Source organism: Mytilus galloprovincialis, chromosome 13, assembly GCF_965363235.1.
Source record: "Mytilus galloprovincialis chromosome 13, xbMytGall1.hap1.1, whole genome shotgun sequence".
NCBI lineage: Eukaryota > Metazoa > Mollusca > Bivalvia > Mytilida > Mytilidae > Mytilus > Mytilus galloprovincialis.
In genome coordinates, this window is record NC_134850.1 from 54,316,476 (window position 1) to 54,338,782 (window position 22,307).

The following is a 22,307-nucleotide window of genomic DNA, read 5'->3' on the forward strand; positions in this document are numbered from 1 at the left end:
TTTAAGATGATAAACAATTTTATTGCACCTTTTAGAGTTCATTTGAAGGTCTGTTTTGGTCTGTTTTGGTCCATTTTTCCTCCTTCCTTCCTTTTTCATCAAAACTTGATATCTTTTGTCTAAAAAATAAAACAAATGTGATTATTTTCCCACAAAAATGAAATAAATGTAATGTTAAATCAATAATTAAAGTGTTTTAGCTGAAAGAACTGTCTCTATAAATGTTAACAGTCTACACGGAAGTTTCTATAAGCCCTTATGTGTAACTTGAGTTTTTGGTCTGTTCCCCTAGTGTGAGTAATAACGGTTCCCTTTCAGTCAATCATTTATTGCTACTGGTATCAAAGTCTTTTTATTTACTCATAACAGTATATTTCTAATAGATTTACACAAAAAGTCCACTTTCTTGTATTTTACATTAGAAAATGGGGAGAAAGAGTAATAAAAAATACCTCAAAATGTTTTTAAAAAGGGTTATGTCCCTTGGACTGCTGGTACAAACAATAATTGGTAAGAATTATAAAGTTTAAGTATGTGAGACTGGATTCTGATGTGTATAAATCCAGGACAAATAAGTGTTTAGATGAGTTATTGTCTGTGCAAAATGTAGACGGCACAATGGCAAATTGTAAACTTTTGCGGCCAAAAAAAAAAAAAAAACATGATGATAGTTGATACATACTTTAATGATGAAGTGTCATCTGCAGACCAATTCACATATAAGATTTTTCAACAGAATGCTCTTCAGAACATGGTTAACACTGAAATAAAAAATTCACATGTTGTATAAACAAAACAAAAACTGTAAGGGTAATTTAAAATTTAACACAATAATCTAAATACAGCTTCGTCTGTCCACCCATTGACTAAGAAAACACTCGTAAACCCCCATTTCAATGCAATTTTACCTCAAACGTACTTTCTGTGTCTAAATCCATTCCGAATAGTCCATGTTTACAATGTATGAACTGGTTTATTAATAACTTTTAAAAATGAAAGTACAATAGGGTCACGAGTGCACATTTAGTTTCCCTAAATAGGTGTAATACCACCATTGATTTTTCCCTATTAGTCTTTGTTAAATTGGCACTTTTAAAAAAATCGTACAGTATTTACCTTTTACCAAAGAAATACTTTGCATGTGTAAAGTTCAATCCTTTCCAGTGATACAGTGAAAATTTCACACCACATTTCATTGCATATAAGAAAGTAACCACCGCCGAGGGTAGACAACCCAATTTTTACACTGTTATTTACTGGTTACCTTCTTTGGTAACTATGTAACCTTAACGTTCCAAAATATTTTATAAGACCATCAAATAAAAAAAGAATGATGCTTTCAGACACCCAACATACATATTTACGACTCAGAAAAATTTAAGTGCATTGAAATGCAGGGTTAATTTTCTACAACTGTCAAATTCAAGGGAATATTTTTTTAGGCCTACTTTCGTATGCAACCGGATGTGACGTACCATGATTTGGTGGTATTACACCTAAAGGATTTTGAAATATTCTGTTTAGAAAAAAAAATCACAAATATGTATATTATATTAGCTACCGAACCATATGAATATCACTCACCGAAAAAACAAAATCTGACGATCCACATTTGAAGACCCTATTTGAGTCTAACGCTACATATGTATTCTTCGGTTGGTTATATCTGCGAATTGTTAGAGGAAATATCAAAGAAGAGACACAAATGGATTTTAAACTTATCTATCGAGAAGAGTGATAAAAATTGTCTGTATACAAATATACATCAACTAAATTAATTTTGTTATAAAAATAAGATTTAACGACCTTGGTAAGATAAAAGGAGAAAGGCTCATAAAATCTGATAAAACCAACAGCTCGACTATATCACTCAACGTAACTATAACGACTTGAAAGTTTTTAAACCCTTTTTGTATTCCTGACTTGGCACAGGAATACAATATAAAAGACAAAAGATACCAGAGGGACAGTTAAACTCATATATCGAAAATAAACTGACAACGCCATGGCTAAAAATGAAAAGACAAACAGACAAACAATAGTACACATGACACAACATAGAAAACTAATGAATAAACAACCCCACCAGAACGTACGATTGTGACACATTTTTCTTGAATAGCGGTGATACGGTACCTTACAGATTGATATGTTATAGGACATCAATGCAATGACCGAGTCAAATTAAACATAACTTAACCTGATTTCTCGAAGCACCATCAGCATACATCTATATTTCAAGAATATTTATCGTTTAATTATATAACTTTTGATGTTACTCGTCTTCTGATTGGCTAAAAGTGGTGTGTTATCAAGTCATAGACATAATTAGATTAGAAGTACGAGTGTCATCTAGTGTGCAACACATTGTCGAGGTCATTTATTATAGACCGAAAAAAATATAACCATCATTTCTTAAATAAAAAATAAAAATTAACACACAAAATGGACACCAAAAACCAAATCCGGAATGCTTATAAATAGCTATCAAAGGTACCAGGATTATAATTTAGTACGCCAGACGCGCATTTCGTCTACATTAGACTCATCAGTGACGCTCATATCAAAATATTTATAAAGCCAAACAAGTACAAAGTTGAAGAGCATTGAGGATCCAAAATTCCAAAAGGTTGTGCCAAATACGGCTAAGGTAATATAAAGAGAGACAAAATCTTAGAATTAAGTACACTTTATATCTCTTGTTTGTTTTTTTAAGGTTAGAAGCTATTTCTACTAAATTAGTCTCGAAAAGAAAATATCTCTTTATATATGGCATCTTTTACTGTAATTTTGTATTCCTACATGTAAAATGAACGTGGAGTAATAAAACATATGTTTTAATTATGATAAGACATATGTTTACATTTATCTGTCACTTTAACATGTTCTAGTTATTAATACCTTCTGTAAAAGCATCATGGTTTAAGACAAGTGTCACATTGCACCGAGGTATCCTACATAACAACCACTGAAGTTGTAATTTCGTTCCAACTAAAAACGGATCACTCAACTTGTGTTTTGGAAAACACAATGTCACAAAATAAAGTTTTCATTAGTCAGTTGATTTGGAATGTATTGAATGATCATATTCTGCATGGTTTATGTATCATACAATTTTGTCTTGTCATGTTTTCATATAAGGAATTATTATTTGAAACAGTATCATATATTATAATTGTTTCAATCGTGCATGCGTTCTATATTGCTTTATATCGATAATTTAGTTATCTAGCTTTGCCGAAGTTGTACGTTTGGTACGCATTGTTATTTCACTAGTATATATATAGCGCGTCTAGTTCACATTGCGAATCATACTTAAGAAGCTGCATAGTTTAATAATGTGTCTGTCTCAAATAGAGGCATCGTTAATTTACTGATGTTCAAATATCATTGATGAAAGAAGAAAACAGGATCGTCATCAGTTGTCTTCAGATCCGACTAACAGGGAATGGAATATTTACATAAATAAGACTCAAAATCAAAACGAATATGATGGTCAATATTCCGTCTGTACCCAACGATGAGTGTCTCTAGAAAATACAATTAAATGTATTAATCGCAAATATAAATTATCAAATATCTGCGATTAATACCGCAGATATTCGGCAACTAACCCCTGGGACCGGTAACAAGAAGCATTCTTATATCTTACGAACGTCTAAAGAGAGTCTTTAGATTCAAGAGTGTAACAAGAAGCAACCCCAGACCTATCATAGAATGATTGACAGTCCTTAATGTTTTAAAAAAGTGCATGATTTAAGAACGATTCATACGTCTACCTTAAAGCGATCTTACTAATTCCGGTAGAGTGTCATACAGGTGAGAGGTTTAGCGCTTTAGAACAGGTTCAATCTACTATTTTATTACATTTATAAATGCCTGTAGCAAGTCTGGAATATGACAGGTGTCGTCCATTTCGTCCATTCGTTTGATGTGTTTTTGTCGTTTGATTTTGCCATTAATTTTTTAAAAAGTAGGGACTTTCCGTTTTGAATTTTCCTCGGAGTTCAGTATTTGTGTGAATTTATTTTTTGTTAGAAGGCCCCAGACCACAATTAGTTCTTTTTGGTCGTGGTCTTTAGTCATTATATAAGGTATTTCTTCCTACGTATTCTGTCTACTGTTTTATTTAAAATGTTTACTATTTGAGTGGTCCAATCAGTTGCATATATATTGAAATAAGTACAAAATGTGAAAAAAAAACATTATTGTTGAAAAAGAAGGTAGTAATTTTGCCGAAATGAAAGTACGGTAGAAATTAGCCTTCGTCATTTTATTAATATTCAAGATTCAAATCCTACCATTGGCATGCAAATTTTGGCGCTTAAAAGGAAAAGCTCTAATGGCTTGTCCTGGGACAAGAATATTTTATTAGAATGATAATGGTCTATAAGGAGTTAAATTCATTTCATGTTTGACTAAGTCGGATGCATCTATTGTTTGTGTTGGTTTATGTATGGATCAGGGTTTTTTGTTTTCTGTAATTAGTTAATACTTCAGTTTTATCATGTACATCTTTTATATTCATTTGATAAAATTTACTGTTTGCAATACCATAAATTGATCTAAATAATAAGGATGTTCTTATCCCAAGCAGAAAACCCAAGCCGTATTTGGCACAACCTTTTTGAACTTTTGATCCTCAATGTTATACAACTTTGTACTTGTTTTGCCTTTCGAACTTTTATATCTGGGCGTCACTGGTAAGTCTTGTGTGGACGGCGCGTTTCTGGCGTATTGAATTTTAAAATGTGGTGCACATTGTTAAATTACCCGCTACGCGCGTTATTCAGTGTGCACCAATTTTTTTTATGTTACTTCTTTATAGACAGAAAAAATATTACAGTCATTCCTTAAAAAAAAGTAATGAATGAGGTTGTTAAATTTGATATATGCTTATTTGCCTCTTTGATAAATACTTGTTTGTTTTTATTGTGTTTGGGGTGATCACACAATGTTGACTGCTGTGTCCCTAATTTTGACATTATCACCTATCATGTTGGTTCCCGCATCGTTGTCAATATGTTGGAATTTGATGCGACTGTCATACAAATGAGATATAAATAGTTATAAAACCAGGTTCAATCCACAATTTTCTCTATATGAAAATGCCTATACCAAGTGAGGAATGTGACAGTTGTTAACCATTCGTTTGATGAGTTTGAGCTTTTGATTTTGCCATTTAATTAGGGACTTTCTGTCTAAAATTTTCCTCGGATTTCAGTATTTTTGTGATTTTACTTTTTTCACGATTCAATAATAGAACCAATCTACAATTAAAAAAATATTCATAGATACCAGGATTGAAATTTAAAATGTGTGCCACACGCGCCTTTCGTCCACAAAATACTCATCAGTGGCGCTCGAATTCTACTTAGTTAAAAGACCAAATAATGTACTGAGTTTGAGAGCATTAGGACTAAAAACTGCAAAAAGTTTTGCAAAACAGCTAAGGGATAATTCAAAAGAACCTCACCTAAAATATGTTTATTCATTAACAACTTAAGAATAAATTTTCATTATTTGCAGGTATTTTACTTTCCAAACATAGTGATATATAATAGCCATTAACCTTGTTGTAAACTACTTATCCTGACATGTTATGTAACTTTATAGTTCTTTGATGACCTATATAAAATAAATTTAACCACATTTTAGGCCGCCCTGTCTGTCTCATTATTAGCATAGCAAATATACAGACTAAAAGAAAAATTCAGAACAGACAGTCCTCTATTAAATGACAAGGTCAAAAGCTCAAACAGATGGAAAACAACTGTCACATTCTTGACTAAGTGCTGGCATTTTCTTATGAAAAAAAATGTGAATTAAACCCTGTTCAACCTCTCACTTGTAGGACAGTCGTTTAGAATTCTTACTGAAGTTTATAGTTTCGCTGAACATAGCAATCAAACATAACGTTTACAGACGTAAATTTTCTGATAGAATAAATTTTAATTCTATTTGGACCGAGAACGAATAGCAATATTTCACTGGACAATATTATGAAATTTAACAAAGACAAATATTTAAAGTGTGTCATATCATTAGTGAACAATGTCTACAGGTAAGGTCCCAAGATTTAACGTCGGATTTGCAATCTCCACAACCGAGCCTTATACAGAAATCGAATCAGATGGAGAAAGAGATGGGTTATCTATAATTCACCTTATTGCCGTTAGATTATATTTAAGTATATTTTCTATCTGATGTTTGACTGCTGGTACCATCTTAATGTTTTGGTGGGTACCAACTCTCCCTTTTTAATATAAGCATTAAAAATGGCAGTTGTTATCTTTTAGTTTGTTTCTGTGTGTGTTGCATTGTCGTTTTGGTTTTTTGTTGCACTTCCGTGTTTCTGTTGTTTCGTTGTTTTCACCTTATAGTTGATGTGTTTTCCTCACTTTTAATTTGTTACCAGGATTTCTTTTCTTCCAATCGATTTATGACTTTCGAACAGCGATATACTACTGTTGCTTTTATTTACTATCGATAAGCAAGAAAAAACAAAGGGAAATCTCAAGCTCCTAATCGCTGATTTAATAAGTATTATAAACTTTACTGACTTGTACTAGTTTATCATGATTGCATAAGAATAATGCATCTATTTAATGCTTAATGATATAAACTGTATATAATTGTTCATTTATCAAGCTAAATGAAAGAACAAACATAAATATGTTTAATAAAGAAAATAAATTTTCACTCACGGTTAATCAAAGTGTTTTTACAAGTATGTGCGGTTTCCTATTTTTACTTTTATCTTATATATATGATCATCATTTCTTGAGGTCTAACATAACAACACGTTTACATAACACTCAGCTGCTATGAACACAAAACAAACCTTTTTCTTCAATGACTCCGTAAATGACTGATTGATTGGTGGTTGTTTAACGTCTGCCGCAAATACAATAAATAAGCATCACCATAAACAATTTTTTTACATATTACAATTTTATACCTTGTATATTACTGAATCAACGAGTCATCTTTTCAAGACTGCTGTTTTTGCAAGATAAAAGTTTGTAGAATGAAATGAAACCGTTATCATAGTATATTAGGAATCTGAACAGATTAATATTTGATTTTACTCAATACTGTTTGCATGTTTGATTGACAATTAGCAAACAATGTTGCGATTCAATTACTAATAGTACATATAGCAACTTTACAAGAGAGGAAACAGCTACTGCAGTTAACTGACCTTTCAATCCCATAAATCCAAATAAAATATAAAAATGAGGGGAAATAACCCTTAACGAAATTTCATGAACTCTATACGGAGTGATTACAGGGGCGTTGTGTCCTGTCTATGCCAGCATCTTCCTTATATATATATATATATATATATATATATATATATATATATATATATATATATATATATATATATGTAAGCCTCAAATCTATGTCCGGCCTCAAATCTATGTCCTTTCCGCAAATATATGTCCTTTCCGCAAACATATGTCCTTTTTAATATTGCGTCATAGACGTTCCAAATCTATGTTCTGTATTGTCTCGCATCTATGTCCTTTATTTAATCAAATCTATGGCCATTTTTGGCTCAAATCTATGTCCTTTCATTGACGTAAAACATATAACAAAACGTCATCAAGTAAACAATGAATAGTTAACAATTACAGGTGTAAGTACGGCCTTTAACACGGAGTATTAACTCACACCGAACAAACATTGAACAGGTGGATTATATGACAAAAGCAAGGTTAACATTTTATCTATTAATACACATGGTTTAAAATTGCTTTATGTTTTGTTTTTTAAACTTGAGGAAAATCTGTTATGAATAGTGGACTGATGGAATATTTTCAAAAACGTCAACTACAGATTTATCCTCTTGAAATGTTTTCTGACAATTATCGGATATCTTTACTTACTACTACTATTGGGGAATATTTATAATTCAAATCCAGCCATGAACTAAGGGACTGCAGTGTTTACATCTGGTTTCTGGAGAGAAGGAATGTGCCAAAACATAAAGAATGATTCTTCTCGGGGAAATATTTTCGTTATTAAAGACATTATTACAAGTTTTACATTTGAACTAAATAGATATCAGCTAAGACCAAACAATTGATATATGTTTTATTGGGATTCACAAATATTTCAAATATAAAGAACGTTTTACTTTTATCAATTTAGAATGATTTTTTGATACTAGTATTCAAGGAAAAACATAGATAAAGTGGTATAAATGTCAATGAAACAGCGATATGAACAAATTCATAAGACAAAACGAAGTACGTCGAAGTTGCAAACAAATATTCATTCTTTGCTGTCTTTTTTAGTAAAATAAATATGTGTAGTTTCATTCTTAAAGACGTCATACAATAATAACCCACGCATGCAAAGATTTTAACCAAACACATGGAAAAATGACTTAATAAAACAAAAAGCATATAAGACCGTACTTGAAACAATATTATCAATACCACCTAAATAATTTAGCCGGATATTCTTAAACGCATACTATACTTCAGCTCTGACGTCACGATTGAAAATCGGACACAGATTTGAGGCCGAATCTTTTTTACGGACATAGATTAGCGATTGACGTCACGATGGGGCATAGATTTGAGAAACGGACACAGATTTGAGGTCGTACATAGATCATATATATATATATATATAGTGTCTAAAAATAGCAACAATCAACATTCAATCTATCTAGGTGTGGATCAGTTTGTAAATAAACTGATGCAGTTACTAAATTAAATTATATAAGTGTCTAAGAATGTAACTTTAACACACTAATGAGTGTTATAAAATTAGTTGTTATATTTTATATATTATTCACGCAATATTTCGCTAAACAAATTAGCTTCATCGGGCGTGTGCATCTATCTAGGTGAAATCGGATGCATGACAAAAAAATATCTTTGTAGCTTGACGTTTTTGTGTAAAAGTTTAAAATATTGATTGCTTTTGAGTCTGTACACAGACAAATCATATCGTTCGACCAATTCGTGGTCTCACGTTTTCAACTGCATGCAAAGATTGCCTCAGCAGTATTTGATCTGAGAAAGGGATAGATCCTTTATTGTAAAAGAATCATTTGATTTTTTGATTGACAATATAGTTGTTACGTTTTGGCGACATGTCTTTCAACTTACAATCTGCATTCCGATTGGAATCAACTGAGTCAATCTTTTTCTTTTTTAATTCCTATATCCATATTGCAGTATCGTTTAAATTACTGTCCGCTATATAGATGATGTTCTCTCACTAATTATTTTCAAACTTTGTGTGACTATTTAGAACGCACCTACCCTATCGAACCTGAAGGTAAGAGTACAACAGATACAGTTATGTCTGCCTCATCTCTTGACTTGCACCTAATACTTTACCATGATAGTCGGTAGAATAAAAAGTTTTCGACTAAAGAGATGATTTCAGCTTCCAAATTGTTAACTTTCCATTTCTTTGTAGCATCATTATAGCAGCGCCTGTATAAGGAGTATTATATACCTATTTTTTTTTACAAACCTGTCATTAATATTACTGATAAACTATTTTCTATAAAAAGTCTTAGTTGATAAGTCTACTAACAGTAATAAGAAGGTTATGATTGATTGAAATGTGATCGTTCCTCAGCGGCAAAAATAGTGCAGCGGTTGGCAAAATTATTACGATTGACATGTTTTGGTATGATTGCCTCGGATGATTCCGACAACAAATGTAGGCATGTTATACACCATTGTAAAGATTAATCAATTTAGATTTACGATATAACAAGTTTTAATGGGGTTGGCAGACTAGAAAGCGGCAAATAACGGAATTTCGTCTACATCTGACATTTTTCTAAAATGCAAGTTAAGTACCTTGTGTTATATAAAGGCAAAGGTATATATTTTTCTGAGACGAGTGCCTGTGCTTGTTTTTCCTATAATTATTTAATTAGCTGATAGAGGGTTGCTGCTCACAAGATAAATATAAAATCAAGAGTTCCAAGTAGTGCAGTTGAAATCATCTCTTTGTAAATTTTGCGGACGCTTTTACAAGTGTGTTGACCATTATGGAATATTCGTTTCACATATGATCCGATTCAGACCTAATATTGGGTTTTTACTAACATGAACATGTGCTATATGTGGAGCAGGATCTACGTATCCGTCAGAAGCACCTTGGATCCTTCCCCCAGTTATTACAGGGATTTTTGTTCATCAGTTTTTAGTTTTCTACATTGTGCGCGGCATAATTGAGTTGAATTTAAAGCAGAGGCTACGCACGTTTGGTAGACCTATTTATAAACTTAATATCGTGAGCGAATAACAGTGAAGACGAATTTGGTACAGTACAAGAGATAAACATGAATGAGAAATCCCTCATGACTACAAAAGTTAAATCCATGTAACTTCAACACAGAGAACAATTCACACTTATACTGTTTACACTGGGTTGCATATTGTCTGTTATCTTCTCTTGTTAGACGTATGTAATATGTCTTAGTGATACAATAATTGTCAAAGTTGTCAAAGTTAGAACCTTTACTTATGTGAATATCAAATAAAAAGATATCCGATGTCAATGTATTATATCTAAAATCACATATAACATATTGAAAACAACACATTTAAACTTTCTTGCGTCCGAATCGCTTTTCTGAAATTTACCTTCACCAGGAACGCTCAAAGCCAAAATTTGAAATCCGAAGATGTATAAGTACCGAAACAGTTGGAGAGCTATATGTCAAAATTACCTAAAATAAATAGCCAAATTTATCTAAAGCCAACTTTGCCTGAGGGATTTGAAACCTTAGATTCTTTATAATTTCAAAATTTATAAACGGACAATTTTAGTAAAGTTTGTGAAATCATGTCAGTACCGAAGTACTGACTACTGAGCTGATAATACCCTCGGGGACTGATAGTCCACCAGCAGAGGTATCGACCCAGTGGTACTAGTAAAAAATTTAAATTGCAGAACTCCGTGCATGCGATACTGACATTACCTTTCATTACATGCAGTACCGACTGTCATGTGTATGCAGTTCCAATAGTGCAATGTGTACAGTTCCGACAGTGTGGTGTACACATGTCCGATAGTGCATTGTGTACAGTTCCGACAGTGTGGTGTTCACAGTTCCGATAGTGCAATGTGTACAGTTCCGACAGTTCTGATAGCTATATAGTGTGTTGTATTTTGTTCCGAAGCTATATAGTGTGTTGTGTTTTGTTCCGATAGTACCTTGCATGTACAAATGTAGTACTGACTGTGCAGTTACGATAGTGCGATGTTTGTAGTTCTAATAGTGCAGTGTGTACAGTTCCGATAGTGCCGTCCAGCCAGTTTTATTAGTACCGTATTTGCTGTTACGATGGTGATATGTATACAGTTCGGATAGTGCCGTCCAGCCAGTTTTATTAGTACCGTATTTGCTGTTACGATGGTGATATGTATACAGTTCCGATAGTACCGTTCAGCCAGTTTTATTAGTGCCGTATTTGCTGTTACGATGGTGATATGTATCCAGTTCCGATAGTGCCGTCCAGCCAGTTTTATTAGTGCCGTATTTGCTGTTACGATGGTGATATGTATACGGTTCGGATAGTGCCGTTCAACCAGTTCTATTAGTGCCGTATTTGCTGTTCCGATGGTGATATGTATACAGTTCCGATAGTACCGTCCAGCCAGTTCTATTAGTACCGTATTTGCTGTTACGATGGTGATATGTATACGGTTCGGATAGTGCCGTTCGGCCAGTTTTATTAGTGCCGTATTTGCTGTTCCGATGGTGATATGTATAGAGTATCGATAGTGCCGTTCAGCCAGTTTTATTAGTACCGTATTTGCTGTTACGATGGTGATATGTATACAGTTCGGATAGTGCCGTCCAGCCAGTTTTATTAGTACCGTATTTGCTGTTACGATGGTGATATGTATACGGTTCCGATAGTGCCGTCCAGCCAGTTCTATTAGTACCGTATTTGCTGTTTCGATGGTTCAACCAGTTCTATTATTGCCGTATTTGATGTTTCGATGGTGATATGTATGCAGTTCCGATAGTGCCGTTCAACCAGTTCTATTTGTGCCGTATTTGCTGTTTCAATGGTGATATGTATACAGTTCCGATAGTGCCGTCCAGCCAGTTCTACTAGTGCCGTATTTGCTGTTTCGATGGTGATATGTATACGGTTCCGATAGTGCCGTCCAGCCAGTTCTACTAGTGCCGTATTTGCTGTTTCGATGGGGATATGTATACGGTTTCGATAGTGCCGTTCGGCCAGCTTTATGAGTAACGTATTTGCTGTTTCAATGGTGATATGTATGCAGTTCCGATAGTGCCGTTCAACCAGTTCTATTTGTGCCGTATTTGCTGTTTCAATGGTGATATGTATGCAGTTCCGATAGTGCCATCCAGCCAGTTCTATTTCTGCCGTATTTGCTGTTACGATGGTGATATGTATACAGTTCCGATAGTACCGTCCAGCCAGTTCTACTAGTGCCGTATTTGCTGTTTCGATGGGGATATGTATACGGTTCCGATAGTGCCGTTCGGCCAGTTTTATTAGTACCGTATTTGCTGTTTCAATGGTGATATGTATAGAGTATCGATAGTGCCGTCCAGCCAGTTCTATTAGTGCCGTTTTTGCTGTTTCGATGGTGATATGTATACAGTTCCGATAGTGCCGTCCAGCCAGTTCTATTAGTGCCGTTTTTGCTGTTTCGATGGTGATATGTATACAGTTCCGATAGTACCGTCCAGCCAGTTCTACTAGTGCCGTATTTGCTGTTTCGATGGGGATATGTATACGGTTCCGATAGTGCCGTTCGGCCAGTTTTATTAGTACCGTATTTGCTGTTTCAATGGTGATATGTATAGAGTATCGATAGTGCCGTCCAGCCAGTTCTATTAGTGCCGTTTTTGCTGTTTCGATGGTGATATGTATACAGTTCCGATAGTGCCGTCCAGCCAGTTCTATTAGTGCCGTTTTTGCTGTTTCGATGGTGATATGTATACAGTTCCGATAGTACCGTCCAGCCAGTTCTACTAGTGCCGTATTTGCTGTTTCGATGGTGATATGTATACAGTTCCGATAGTGCCGTTCGGCCAGTTTTATTATTGCCGTTTTTGCTGTTTCGATGGTGATATGTATACAGTTTCGATAGTGCCGTTCAGTCAGTTTTATTAGTGCCGTATTTGCTGTTTCGATGGTGATATGTATACAGATCCGATAGTGTCTTCCAGCCAGTTATAATGGTGCCATGTGTGCAGTTTCTATTATGACGTCCAGGCATGTCTAATAGTTCCGTGTGTGTAGTTTATATCGTGCCCTCTATGCAATTCTAATAGTGCCATTAAGGCATGTGTTTTATTTTGAAGTGATAAGCATGCGATTCGGATTGTTAACGTCCATACTATTTACCGTCTGTTTATCAATATTTTTTAGATTGCCTTTGCTGTTTTTTCTGCAACCCTTCGGAACTTTTGGTTTTGTCTTCTGACTGTTTTGGTTTGGTCGCCCCTGGCGAGTCTGTTGTGGACGAAACGGACCTCTGGCGTACTAAATCAACATATTTGATGTGTTTTCAAAGTTGGCAAATTGACTAAAAATCTGTATTCTACCTTTGTATCTATGCTGTTTGATTGGTCATCAGTATCCCACCTTTAGTCGTTGTTACGAAAAAAATGATATAACAGTGTTTATTCTTAAATTTTCTGTTGATGTCACTTTACATACCTATAGACTATCGTCAGAGCGGGAAACTTGATGCCGAAAAGTTTAATAGTTTTCTTTTAATATCTGTATTTTCAGCTGATTTAGTGTATTTCATATTTCTTTTTCTCTTTTAGTATAGAAACAAGGGTTTCAGTAATAAAAGTTTACAATCTGTTCTTCCATAAGAATGTTCGAGCGTCAATTGATAAACCATATCGTATAACTTTTATATGACCTATACATACATGTACTTCAAGAACGATGTAGAATACTTACTAAGATAGATACCAAAATATGATCAATGATTATTTGTGATATCGGTCAGGTTAATTTTATAAGTGATTAAAATTTAACATCTTAAAAATTTTAAAGGAAAAATATCACTACGGTAAGTATTTGTTAATGAAAATTTTAATCCTTCATGCAAAGCTCTGATTCCTTCCACGGATTTGGCTATACTTTTTGGACCTTTTGGATTATAGCTCTTCATCTTTTATATAAGCTTTGGATTTCAAATATTTTGGCCACGAGCATCACTGAAGAGACATGTATTGTCGAAATGCGCATCTGGTGCAAGAAAATTGGTACCGTTAATTTTATTGAAAAATAATAACTTGCATCATAAAGCAGTTTTTCGTTAAAAGAAACAAAGTTGTAACAATTAAGATCTTATAGACTAGTCTAAACTCTATGGGGGTGATGTTATAGACTAGTCTAAACTCTGTGGGGGTGATGTTATAGACTAGTCTAAACTCTGTGGGGGTGATGTTATAGACTAGTCTAAACTCTGTGGGGGTGATGTTATAGAATAGTCTAAACTCTATGGGTGATGTTATAGACTAGTCTAAACTCTGGGGGTGATGTTATAGACTACTCTAAACTCTATGGGGTGATGTTATAGACTAGTCTAAACTCTGTGGGGGTGATGTTATAGACTAGTCTAAACTCTGTGGGGGTGATGTTATAGACTAGTCTAAACTCTGTGGGGGTGATGTTATAGACTAGTCTACACTCTGTGGGGGTGATGTTATAGACTAGTCTAAACTCTGTGGGGGTGATGTTATAGACTAGTCTAAACTCTGTGGTGGTGATGTTATAGACTAGTCTACACTCTGTGGGGGTGATGTTATAGACTAGTCTACACTCTATGGGGGGATGTTATAGACTAGTCTAAACTCTGTGGGGGTGATGTTATAGACTAGTCTAAACTCTATGGGGTGATGTTATAGACTAGTCTAAACTCTGTGGGGGTTATGTTACAGACTAGTCTAAACTCTGTGGGGTAGATGTTATAGACTAGTCTAAACTCTGTGGGGGTATGTTATAGACTAGTTTAAACTCTGTGGCGGTATGAACGCATTAATGTCATCGATTTGATTCTTTCTTTTTAAGTTTTAATTTGTTACAACACATGAACAAATCGGCCAAATCATTTCTTAGTTATGCGTGCATTTGTCATTTCCTAGAGAAAGGGGGATAAATCATGTACATAAAGACGCATATTTTGTTTTATTTTGAATGCATCTACATTTGTAAAGATGTGCAAACTTCGCCTCAAAAGCAGTAATATATCAATTCCTTTAAGGTGTTTGTTTAATAAGATACTGATACACTGGGTCTTACAAACAGTACTATTTTTAAACCTTTGTTTTTAACTAATTAAGGCACTAATACACTGGTTTGAACAGTTAGTACTTAAAAAATGGCTTCTTATGTATTCAGCAAATCAGAATCGCAACTTCATTTAACTTCGTTAACAGTTAATGACAACAACATCAAAATGACAGATGAGAAAGTTAAAAGAGTGCAGAAAGGTTGCAAAATATAGACGAGGAGGAATTCGGAAACATTTTTGATAATGTGTCAGCAGACAACATAATACATTACTGAAAATAGTACCTGATTAACTAAAGTTTAATCATCGTGAAACGAAATACGATAGATGTGTAATGATTGGTACAATTTGAAAGATAACTTATAATGTACAGAGATACAGTATTTGTTAGCTGGAATAGGTATTGGTCTAGCTTAAAGTTATTAGTTAATAAACATTTATCGAATACACCAGGCTTATTATGTTGTTCACCATAAACGTGATTCGGCTTCATACGACTCATTAGTTACTCGCAAATAAGAATATTTTAAATGTCATATCAAAATTAGAGAGCATTAAAAACAGACAGATCAAACAATGTTTTCCGAATAAGCCTTGTGCAAATCTATAAACTTTTAGAAAAAAAAACCTTATTTTTCGAATATTTCAACATTTGAAAACATTAATTTTACAGAAAAAATGTGATTCAGGTTTATTTTCTAGATTTCGTATTTCCTAGTTTGGAAATCGGCTGCTTGATATTTCTACAATTGCTAATATGATGATAATAAAATAATAAACGAAAAAAAAATAATGGGTTTTAATTACTGGTTACCTCTAGAAAACACTCTACGAAAAATTAAAGAAGACATAAGTAACAAGTAGAAAAGGAGATGACAGTGAATTAATTTTTTTGCCGCCAATTGACAGTCCCTTAATAGTGTATCCTTTTCTACTCTGTGGATAATCTTCGATTTCAAACTAAATCCTCAGTATTTTACTTTTAAAGACGTTCGCTGCTCTGTTTCATAATTACAATCTTTTTAAAAGACTTTTATAAATATATATATAGAATATAAATAAAGACACTAAAAAAGCAGAAAAACGTAAGGGTTAAATATAAGACATTTAAAAATTTGGCGGGAAATAACTATTATAGACTTTTCATACTATTGACATTAGCATCCTTTTTCTTTCAAAATTTATGAAAAATAACAAGGTTTTTATAGGATTCTCAAATATTGCATTTAAAACTGTGTGAAGTAATAACTTTATGAAAAGAAAAGTAGGAGTAAGTGCGGAAATTTTGTTAATAGCAACACTTGGATAAAACCAGACGCTTTCAAATATCTGGCAAAAATCAAAAACAAGAGTATCGAACAACAGTATATTGAATTAATGTTTGAAGACCGGAAAACTTGGATCGCATGTATCAACTCAATGCAAATGTTGTTCAATAAGTAATTTGACAATACACATTTTACTTTGGATGCGTATTGTCGTAAGGATCAATGTTGCTTGAAAATTATCATAATAATTACGTTGAAGGTTCAATAAAAAATGTATGATTGTTTAATACTAGCACTCAACTTATCTAATGCTTTTATCTATATCTAGATGAATGACATGGCGATGAGGCATACAAAAGACAATTTGGAGTCAGAAGACTATACCAAAAGAGAAAAGACCGTCAAAACTTTATTTCTGATATGTTCAATGTTTGCACTGGTAGGTTACCGTATTTGAAATATCTGTCGTGACGTTTTATTAAGTCAAAAATAAAAATATAATGATTATGATCAACAGTACTATTTACACACATAAAAAAGAGGGTTTTGCCGGTTTTTTCCTTTAATTTTGCAGTTCGATAAATTCATTGCTACTACAAATTCAGTTGGAGTTCTGAAATATTTATATCCATGATGCAAGGGATGCAACTCTTGTTATACATCTCATTTAAGACAAATGACAACCAACATCAGTTTTACATGTTTTACAGAATAAAACGGTTCTTATGTTCTCCCAACATTTACCATAATCATGTAAACTATGTTTGACGAAGTTACCGTGTGTACAAAAATGTGCATAGACATTGATAAACCAACTATTATATATAGACTACATGTACATTATGTCATGAGAAAGTACAACAATTTGGACTTTGTCTGTAACAGTACTGCAACCAGAGTTCAATAAGTACAATAAGAACACGGTTTGGTCGTAAAAATCCAGAATGGTCACACTTGTGGTCAAAGGTCAGACCTAAAAATATCAATATTTCAACCACAAGGGCGAAAAGGAGAATTTTTCTGATATTTTTTTAATAGAATGCATAACAACGGTTCAATCATAAACATATTCTATAAACGATGTTAAAACGACATATTGGACTACTTATATGAAGAGCTGCTATCACAAAACGGTGTTGATCTGAAACCTTCTGTTTTTTCCATTTATGACATATATGTAGCAAAAGAAGAGGTGGCCTTGACCTTTTCACATCCATAAACTTTCATACTACTTATACTTTTTATTTACTGCGACAGTATATTACATAACTATTTTCTAAACTATAAAACATCTGTTTATCAAATTATTTCAATATATTTTTTATCTTTGAAAAAAAAAAAAATTCAAGCACTGAAACAGTGTTTTTTATTTTGCATCTAAATGATTGTGTATTTTGTGAAAATTAGTATCTAGTTATAATAGATAAATACAATGTACAGGTTGTGTATTTGCAAAGTATGGACAGATCAGTTATAATAAAAAACATACCATAGTCAACCGAGGCGAATGCGAGGTTTGAAACAAATCATAAGTGTGACTTGCATTAATTTAACGTTTGGTTGAGTGTAAAACAGAGTCACTTTAGTGCAGTAAACTGTCTTAATGGGATTATCCTGGTAAAAAAGAGTAGACTCATCATTTTTTTACAAAAGCGATGAAAAATCATACAATGTAATACCAATTTGATTATGTTGTAATTCAAAATCAGTCACGACCCTTATATAACTTGTCTTTTAAAAGTGACATACAATAGCTCTAGTCTTCATTAAATAGGGCTATGAATCAATCTTTTCGTCCTCATATGCGGATTTTGTACAAATTTTAGCTTTACAACATCCTCCCCTTTTTTGACACGAACAAGTTCGGCGCAGGACAGAGTTTGATCAAAACAAACACAGCTTTTGAGCACAAAAATTTACCTTTGCAGGTACAAAGTTAATCATGTAAGTAATCTGATGGCATTTGTCCAATGCAAAATGTTGGGATTTTTCCATTTTTCGTCATCCCGGTCAAATTCGGAACACGAACAGGACCTATCTTACCTTTGGTATAATGAAACTGAAGCCAACGATGATGCACTCTCAGTCAATTGAAAAGTGTTATCTTGACCCCTCTTCACTTTCATCTGACGCATTCTGGAATCAATTGTGGATTAAAAATAAAATTAAGAATGGAAATGGGGAATGTGCCAAAGAGACAACAACCCGACCATAGAGCAGACAACAGCCGAAGATCATCAATACATGTAGGTCTTCAATGCAGCGAGAAACTTGAAATTCTGCTCGTGCCATGGAATGAAACGTTCCTAACTATCGTTTGTCTCCGTGTTGGTGAATATATTGTCGGCACCTTTCTGTATCAAACATCCCCCTTGGTGTTTTGAAACAATGCCATCTGGAGCGTAAATAACGTCTTGATTCGGTCAAACTCGTACACGGCAATGCCTGTCAGGTAAAGTCTTACCTCTGCATAGGAAACACAAAAGCTATGTGAGTACAAAGTTTCTATCAATGTTCGTGACCCTTATTCCCATATTTAAATTAATGATATAACTGCACGGTCAATCCCATATGTAAAAGGAAGAATGTTGCTACAGAAACGATTTATTTTGTAATAGCCATACATTTACGAATTTGTGTTATCTTTATAGACAATATACTGTTCAGAAGCGCCTTTCTGTGATTTTTCTTTAATTAACTAACAAATGAACTTCAGACGCGATGCGGGAATCTTTTCCATAGACACACACAACAAGAACATAGCTCGTAAGAGCGCTGGCGGAAGAGTGAAGTTATTGTTTTTCTTCTGACACACCTTGGTATAATTCTTAAAGTCTTAAAAAAGACTTCAATTTCCCTGTAGCAGATATGGCATCCCCTACATTGAGTTATGAGCTAAATTCTATATTTGATTTCCCTTGTCTCCGATGTGTCTGAATTGTAAGGATCATAATATCTAGTTAGTTTGTTCTGGAGTTCGTCAGTCTGAGAAAATCTAAGGTAAAAGTATTCAGTATATGTCGAGGATGTGATTCATGATAAAGGCCTTTTTATTATAGAACAGATTATCACTGAAAATCTTTATCAATGAATAGAATCACTACAATTTTTATCACTGAATTTACAACAATGTTCAAATTCTAATTTTGCAGTAACTGTTTTATCTGATTGCACTGGTATTGACTTCAATAAGTACTTGGTAATGCATGCTGAAGGTAGACTTTATTTGAAAATAAATCTGTACTCGCGTTTATCTTTACCATGTATCATATGTATACAAAATCATTTGGCATATTGCCTTAAGACCTATAAGAGATTGAGAGTAAATCAAAATTTCAAATATTATCAAGAATCTAAATCTAAAAACACGTAAAAAAGCTAAATTCGTGCCATTTAATGAAGTTTTTGTGCGTTTTTTTTCTTTTAGATTTGATGACAGAAAAGATGACAGCAACTTTGATAATGAAAGATAAGAATAATTGCAATGAATATTTATTTGTAATCATTTAGGGTCTAGAGCAAGAGCTAACTGGTACAACTCTAAAAGATCTGATAATCCTGACTAATTCAAACTATGAAGTAATGGCACGTGCGATGGTTGGGTCTAGTGTGGGCTATATTATATTAGCTGTTTTAGGTGGGCCGTTGGTAGATAGATTTGGAAGATACTGTGATCTAATGGTGGCTCTATGCTTATCTGTGTCTGCATTAGCTACACTACTTACTCCGTATACACCCTTATTTGGGGTACTGTGGGCATTATTTTGTATCAGGGGAATGTGCGCAGGTTTACAAAATATAGGTGAGTAGATAAGTAAAGTAACAGTGTTTAAGAATTAACATCCCTAGTATCAAAAAGTTTCAAAAAATTAAATATAAATAAACGATTTTAAGTATTTAAATTAATAAAAGGTTGGAAACTAATATGGAAAACTAAACAATGATATGTCGAACAAAGACAGAAAAAGAAAAAAGACAAACACACACGCTATTCTACAAGTTCAACTAATTAAAAGATAAGCAACAAGAACCCAACAAACATCCGGGGATTAAATGAGGTGATCCAGACTGATACATGTAGGTAAATAATGTGTTCGATAGGTGACTTTATGCCCGATAGTTGTGCGATGTGCCCTATAGGTGATTGATGTGTCCTACAGGTGAATGATGTGACCAATATGTGAATGATGTGATCGATCGTCGAATTATGTGCTTGTTAGGTAAATGATTTGACAAATAGGCAAAGTATGTGACCGATTAAAAGATATGCCCAAGGGGCGAATTATGTGACCGATAGGTAAATATCATGCCCGATCGGCGAATTATGTACTGGATATGTGAATGATGTGCCCGATAGACGAATTATGTGACCGATAGGTGAATTGTGATTCATACAGGCGAATTATGTGATCGATAGATGAAGGATGTGACCAATAGGTGAATGATGTTCTGTTAAGCAAATTGTGTGACAGATAGGTAACTTACATGCCCGATATGCGAATTATGCGACCGATAGGTGAATGATGTGCTCGATAGGTGAATAATGATCCCGATAGGTGAATGATGTGCTCGATCAGCGAATTATGTGACGATATATTTAGTATTACTTGAGGCTTAAATATGTTAATTCTGAGAAGACGATTTTACAACGTTTTCGATTAGTTGTTATTACTTGTTTCGATATTTGAAAACAATTTTCTTATCATTACCGAGTATAACTTTATAAAATTGCTTCATTATTTTTTATAGCTGGTCAAACCATTTTAATTGGGCTGTGGAAAGAAAAGGCAACAGGACCGTTACATGTTCTACATTTTGGATATGGGGTCGGAGCAATTATAGTGCCATTGATACTCAATCCCTTTTTAGCAGTCTTGTCACCTGATATTACAAATGAAACATCGTCTATTGGACAGGATCTAAATTACACAGATCAACATGACAATGAAACAGTTACTAGTAGTCAGTATTTGAAAGTCTCGAGAATTAAAACCGGCTACCTTGTCGTTGCAATAATTGTTGCATCAGTAGCTACTATTTTTGTTTTCTATCAATTTTGTTACAGACAGATAACACATGTGTCCATCAAGACAGTAAAAGGAAAAATTAAAATCCAAGAATTAACTAAATTTATTGATCCAAAGAAATGTACCGGTGGAAATCGTCTGTACAGTGTACAAATAATGGGACTGTTATTCTTTTATTTCTTCAATACTATTGGTGGAGAGATAATCATTAAAACGTTTCTCAGAAGTTACTCCATAGATAAACTGAACTTTTCGGGAGATGATGGTTCAATTCTTAACACTGCTTTTGCCATTAGTTATACACTATCTAGGCTGGCAGGATTAATAACCGGTAGATATATACCAGTACGTATTTTAGTCGTACTCGAATCCTTCGGATTACTGGTGACTACAGTACTGTTAGAGATATTCGCTCGACACAGTAAGCAGGCGTTGTGGATTTTGGGCATATTTCTGGGCATGTTTGTATCTCCTTTATACCCAAGTGGAATGGGATGGGGAAACTTCTTTATCAATTTAACAGGAACGGCAATCGCTTTTATCGTATGTTTCTACATCAGACTTTAGTCTGTGGGGTGCTGCTGTTTTTCTGTACGATCCTTATGGCTGTCGTAACACATAGTTCTACAGGAAGATATAATAAGACCAACACTGATTTGAAAGAAGAAAGTGATGAATAAGACACATTTATGTAATTGAATTATTAGTCTGGGCCTTA

General features: G+C 33.8%; 2 long non-coding RNA genes across 3 annotated transcripts; one reads left to right on the forward strand and one right to left on the reverse strand.

Annotated features, from left to right (window-relative positions):
- Positions 1–1,110, reverse strand: LOC143056760 (uncharacterized). Of its 2 annotated transcripts, XR_012972497.1 has the most exons (3): positions 909–1,110; positions 683–761; positions 1–119 (listed from the first exon to the last, which is right to left on the reverse strand). It is a non-coding gene; the product is annotated as an uncharacterized LOC143056760 (long non-coding RNA). The 2 variants fall into 2 exon arrangements; XR_012972496.1 differs by having other exon boundaries at positions 683–1,110.
- Positions 1,111–13,964: 12,854 nt separating this feature from the next.
- On the forward strand, positions 13,965–22,129 carry LOC143057678 (uncharacterized). Its single transcript, XR_012972787.1, has 4 exons — positions 13,965–14,067; positions 16,891–17,001; positions 20,073–20,364; positions 21,312–22,129. It is a non-coding gene; the product is annotated as an uncharacterized LOC143057678 (long non-coding RNA).
- The last annotated feature ends 178 nt before the right edge of the window (positions 22,130–22,307 follow it).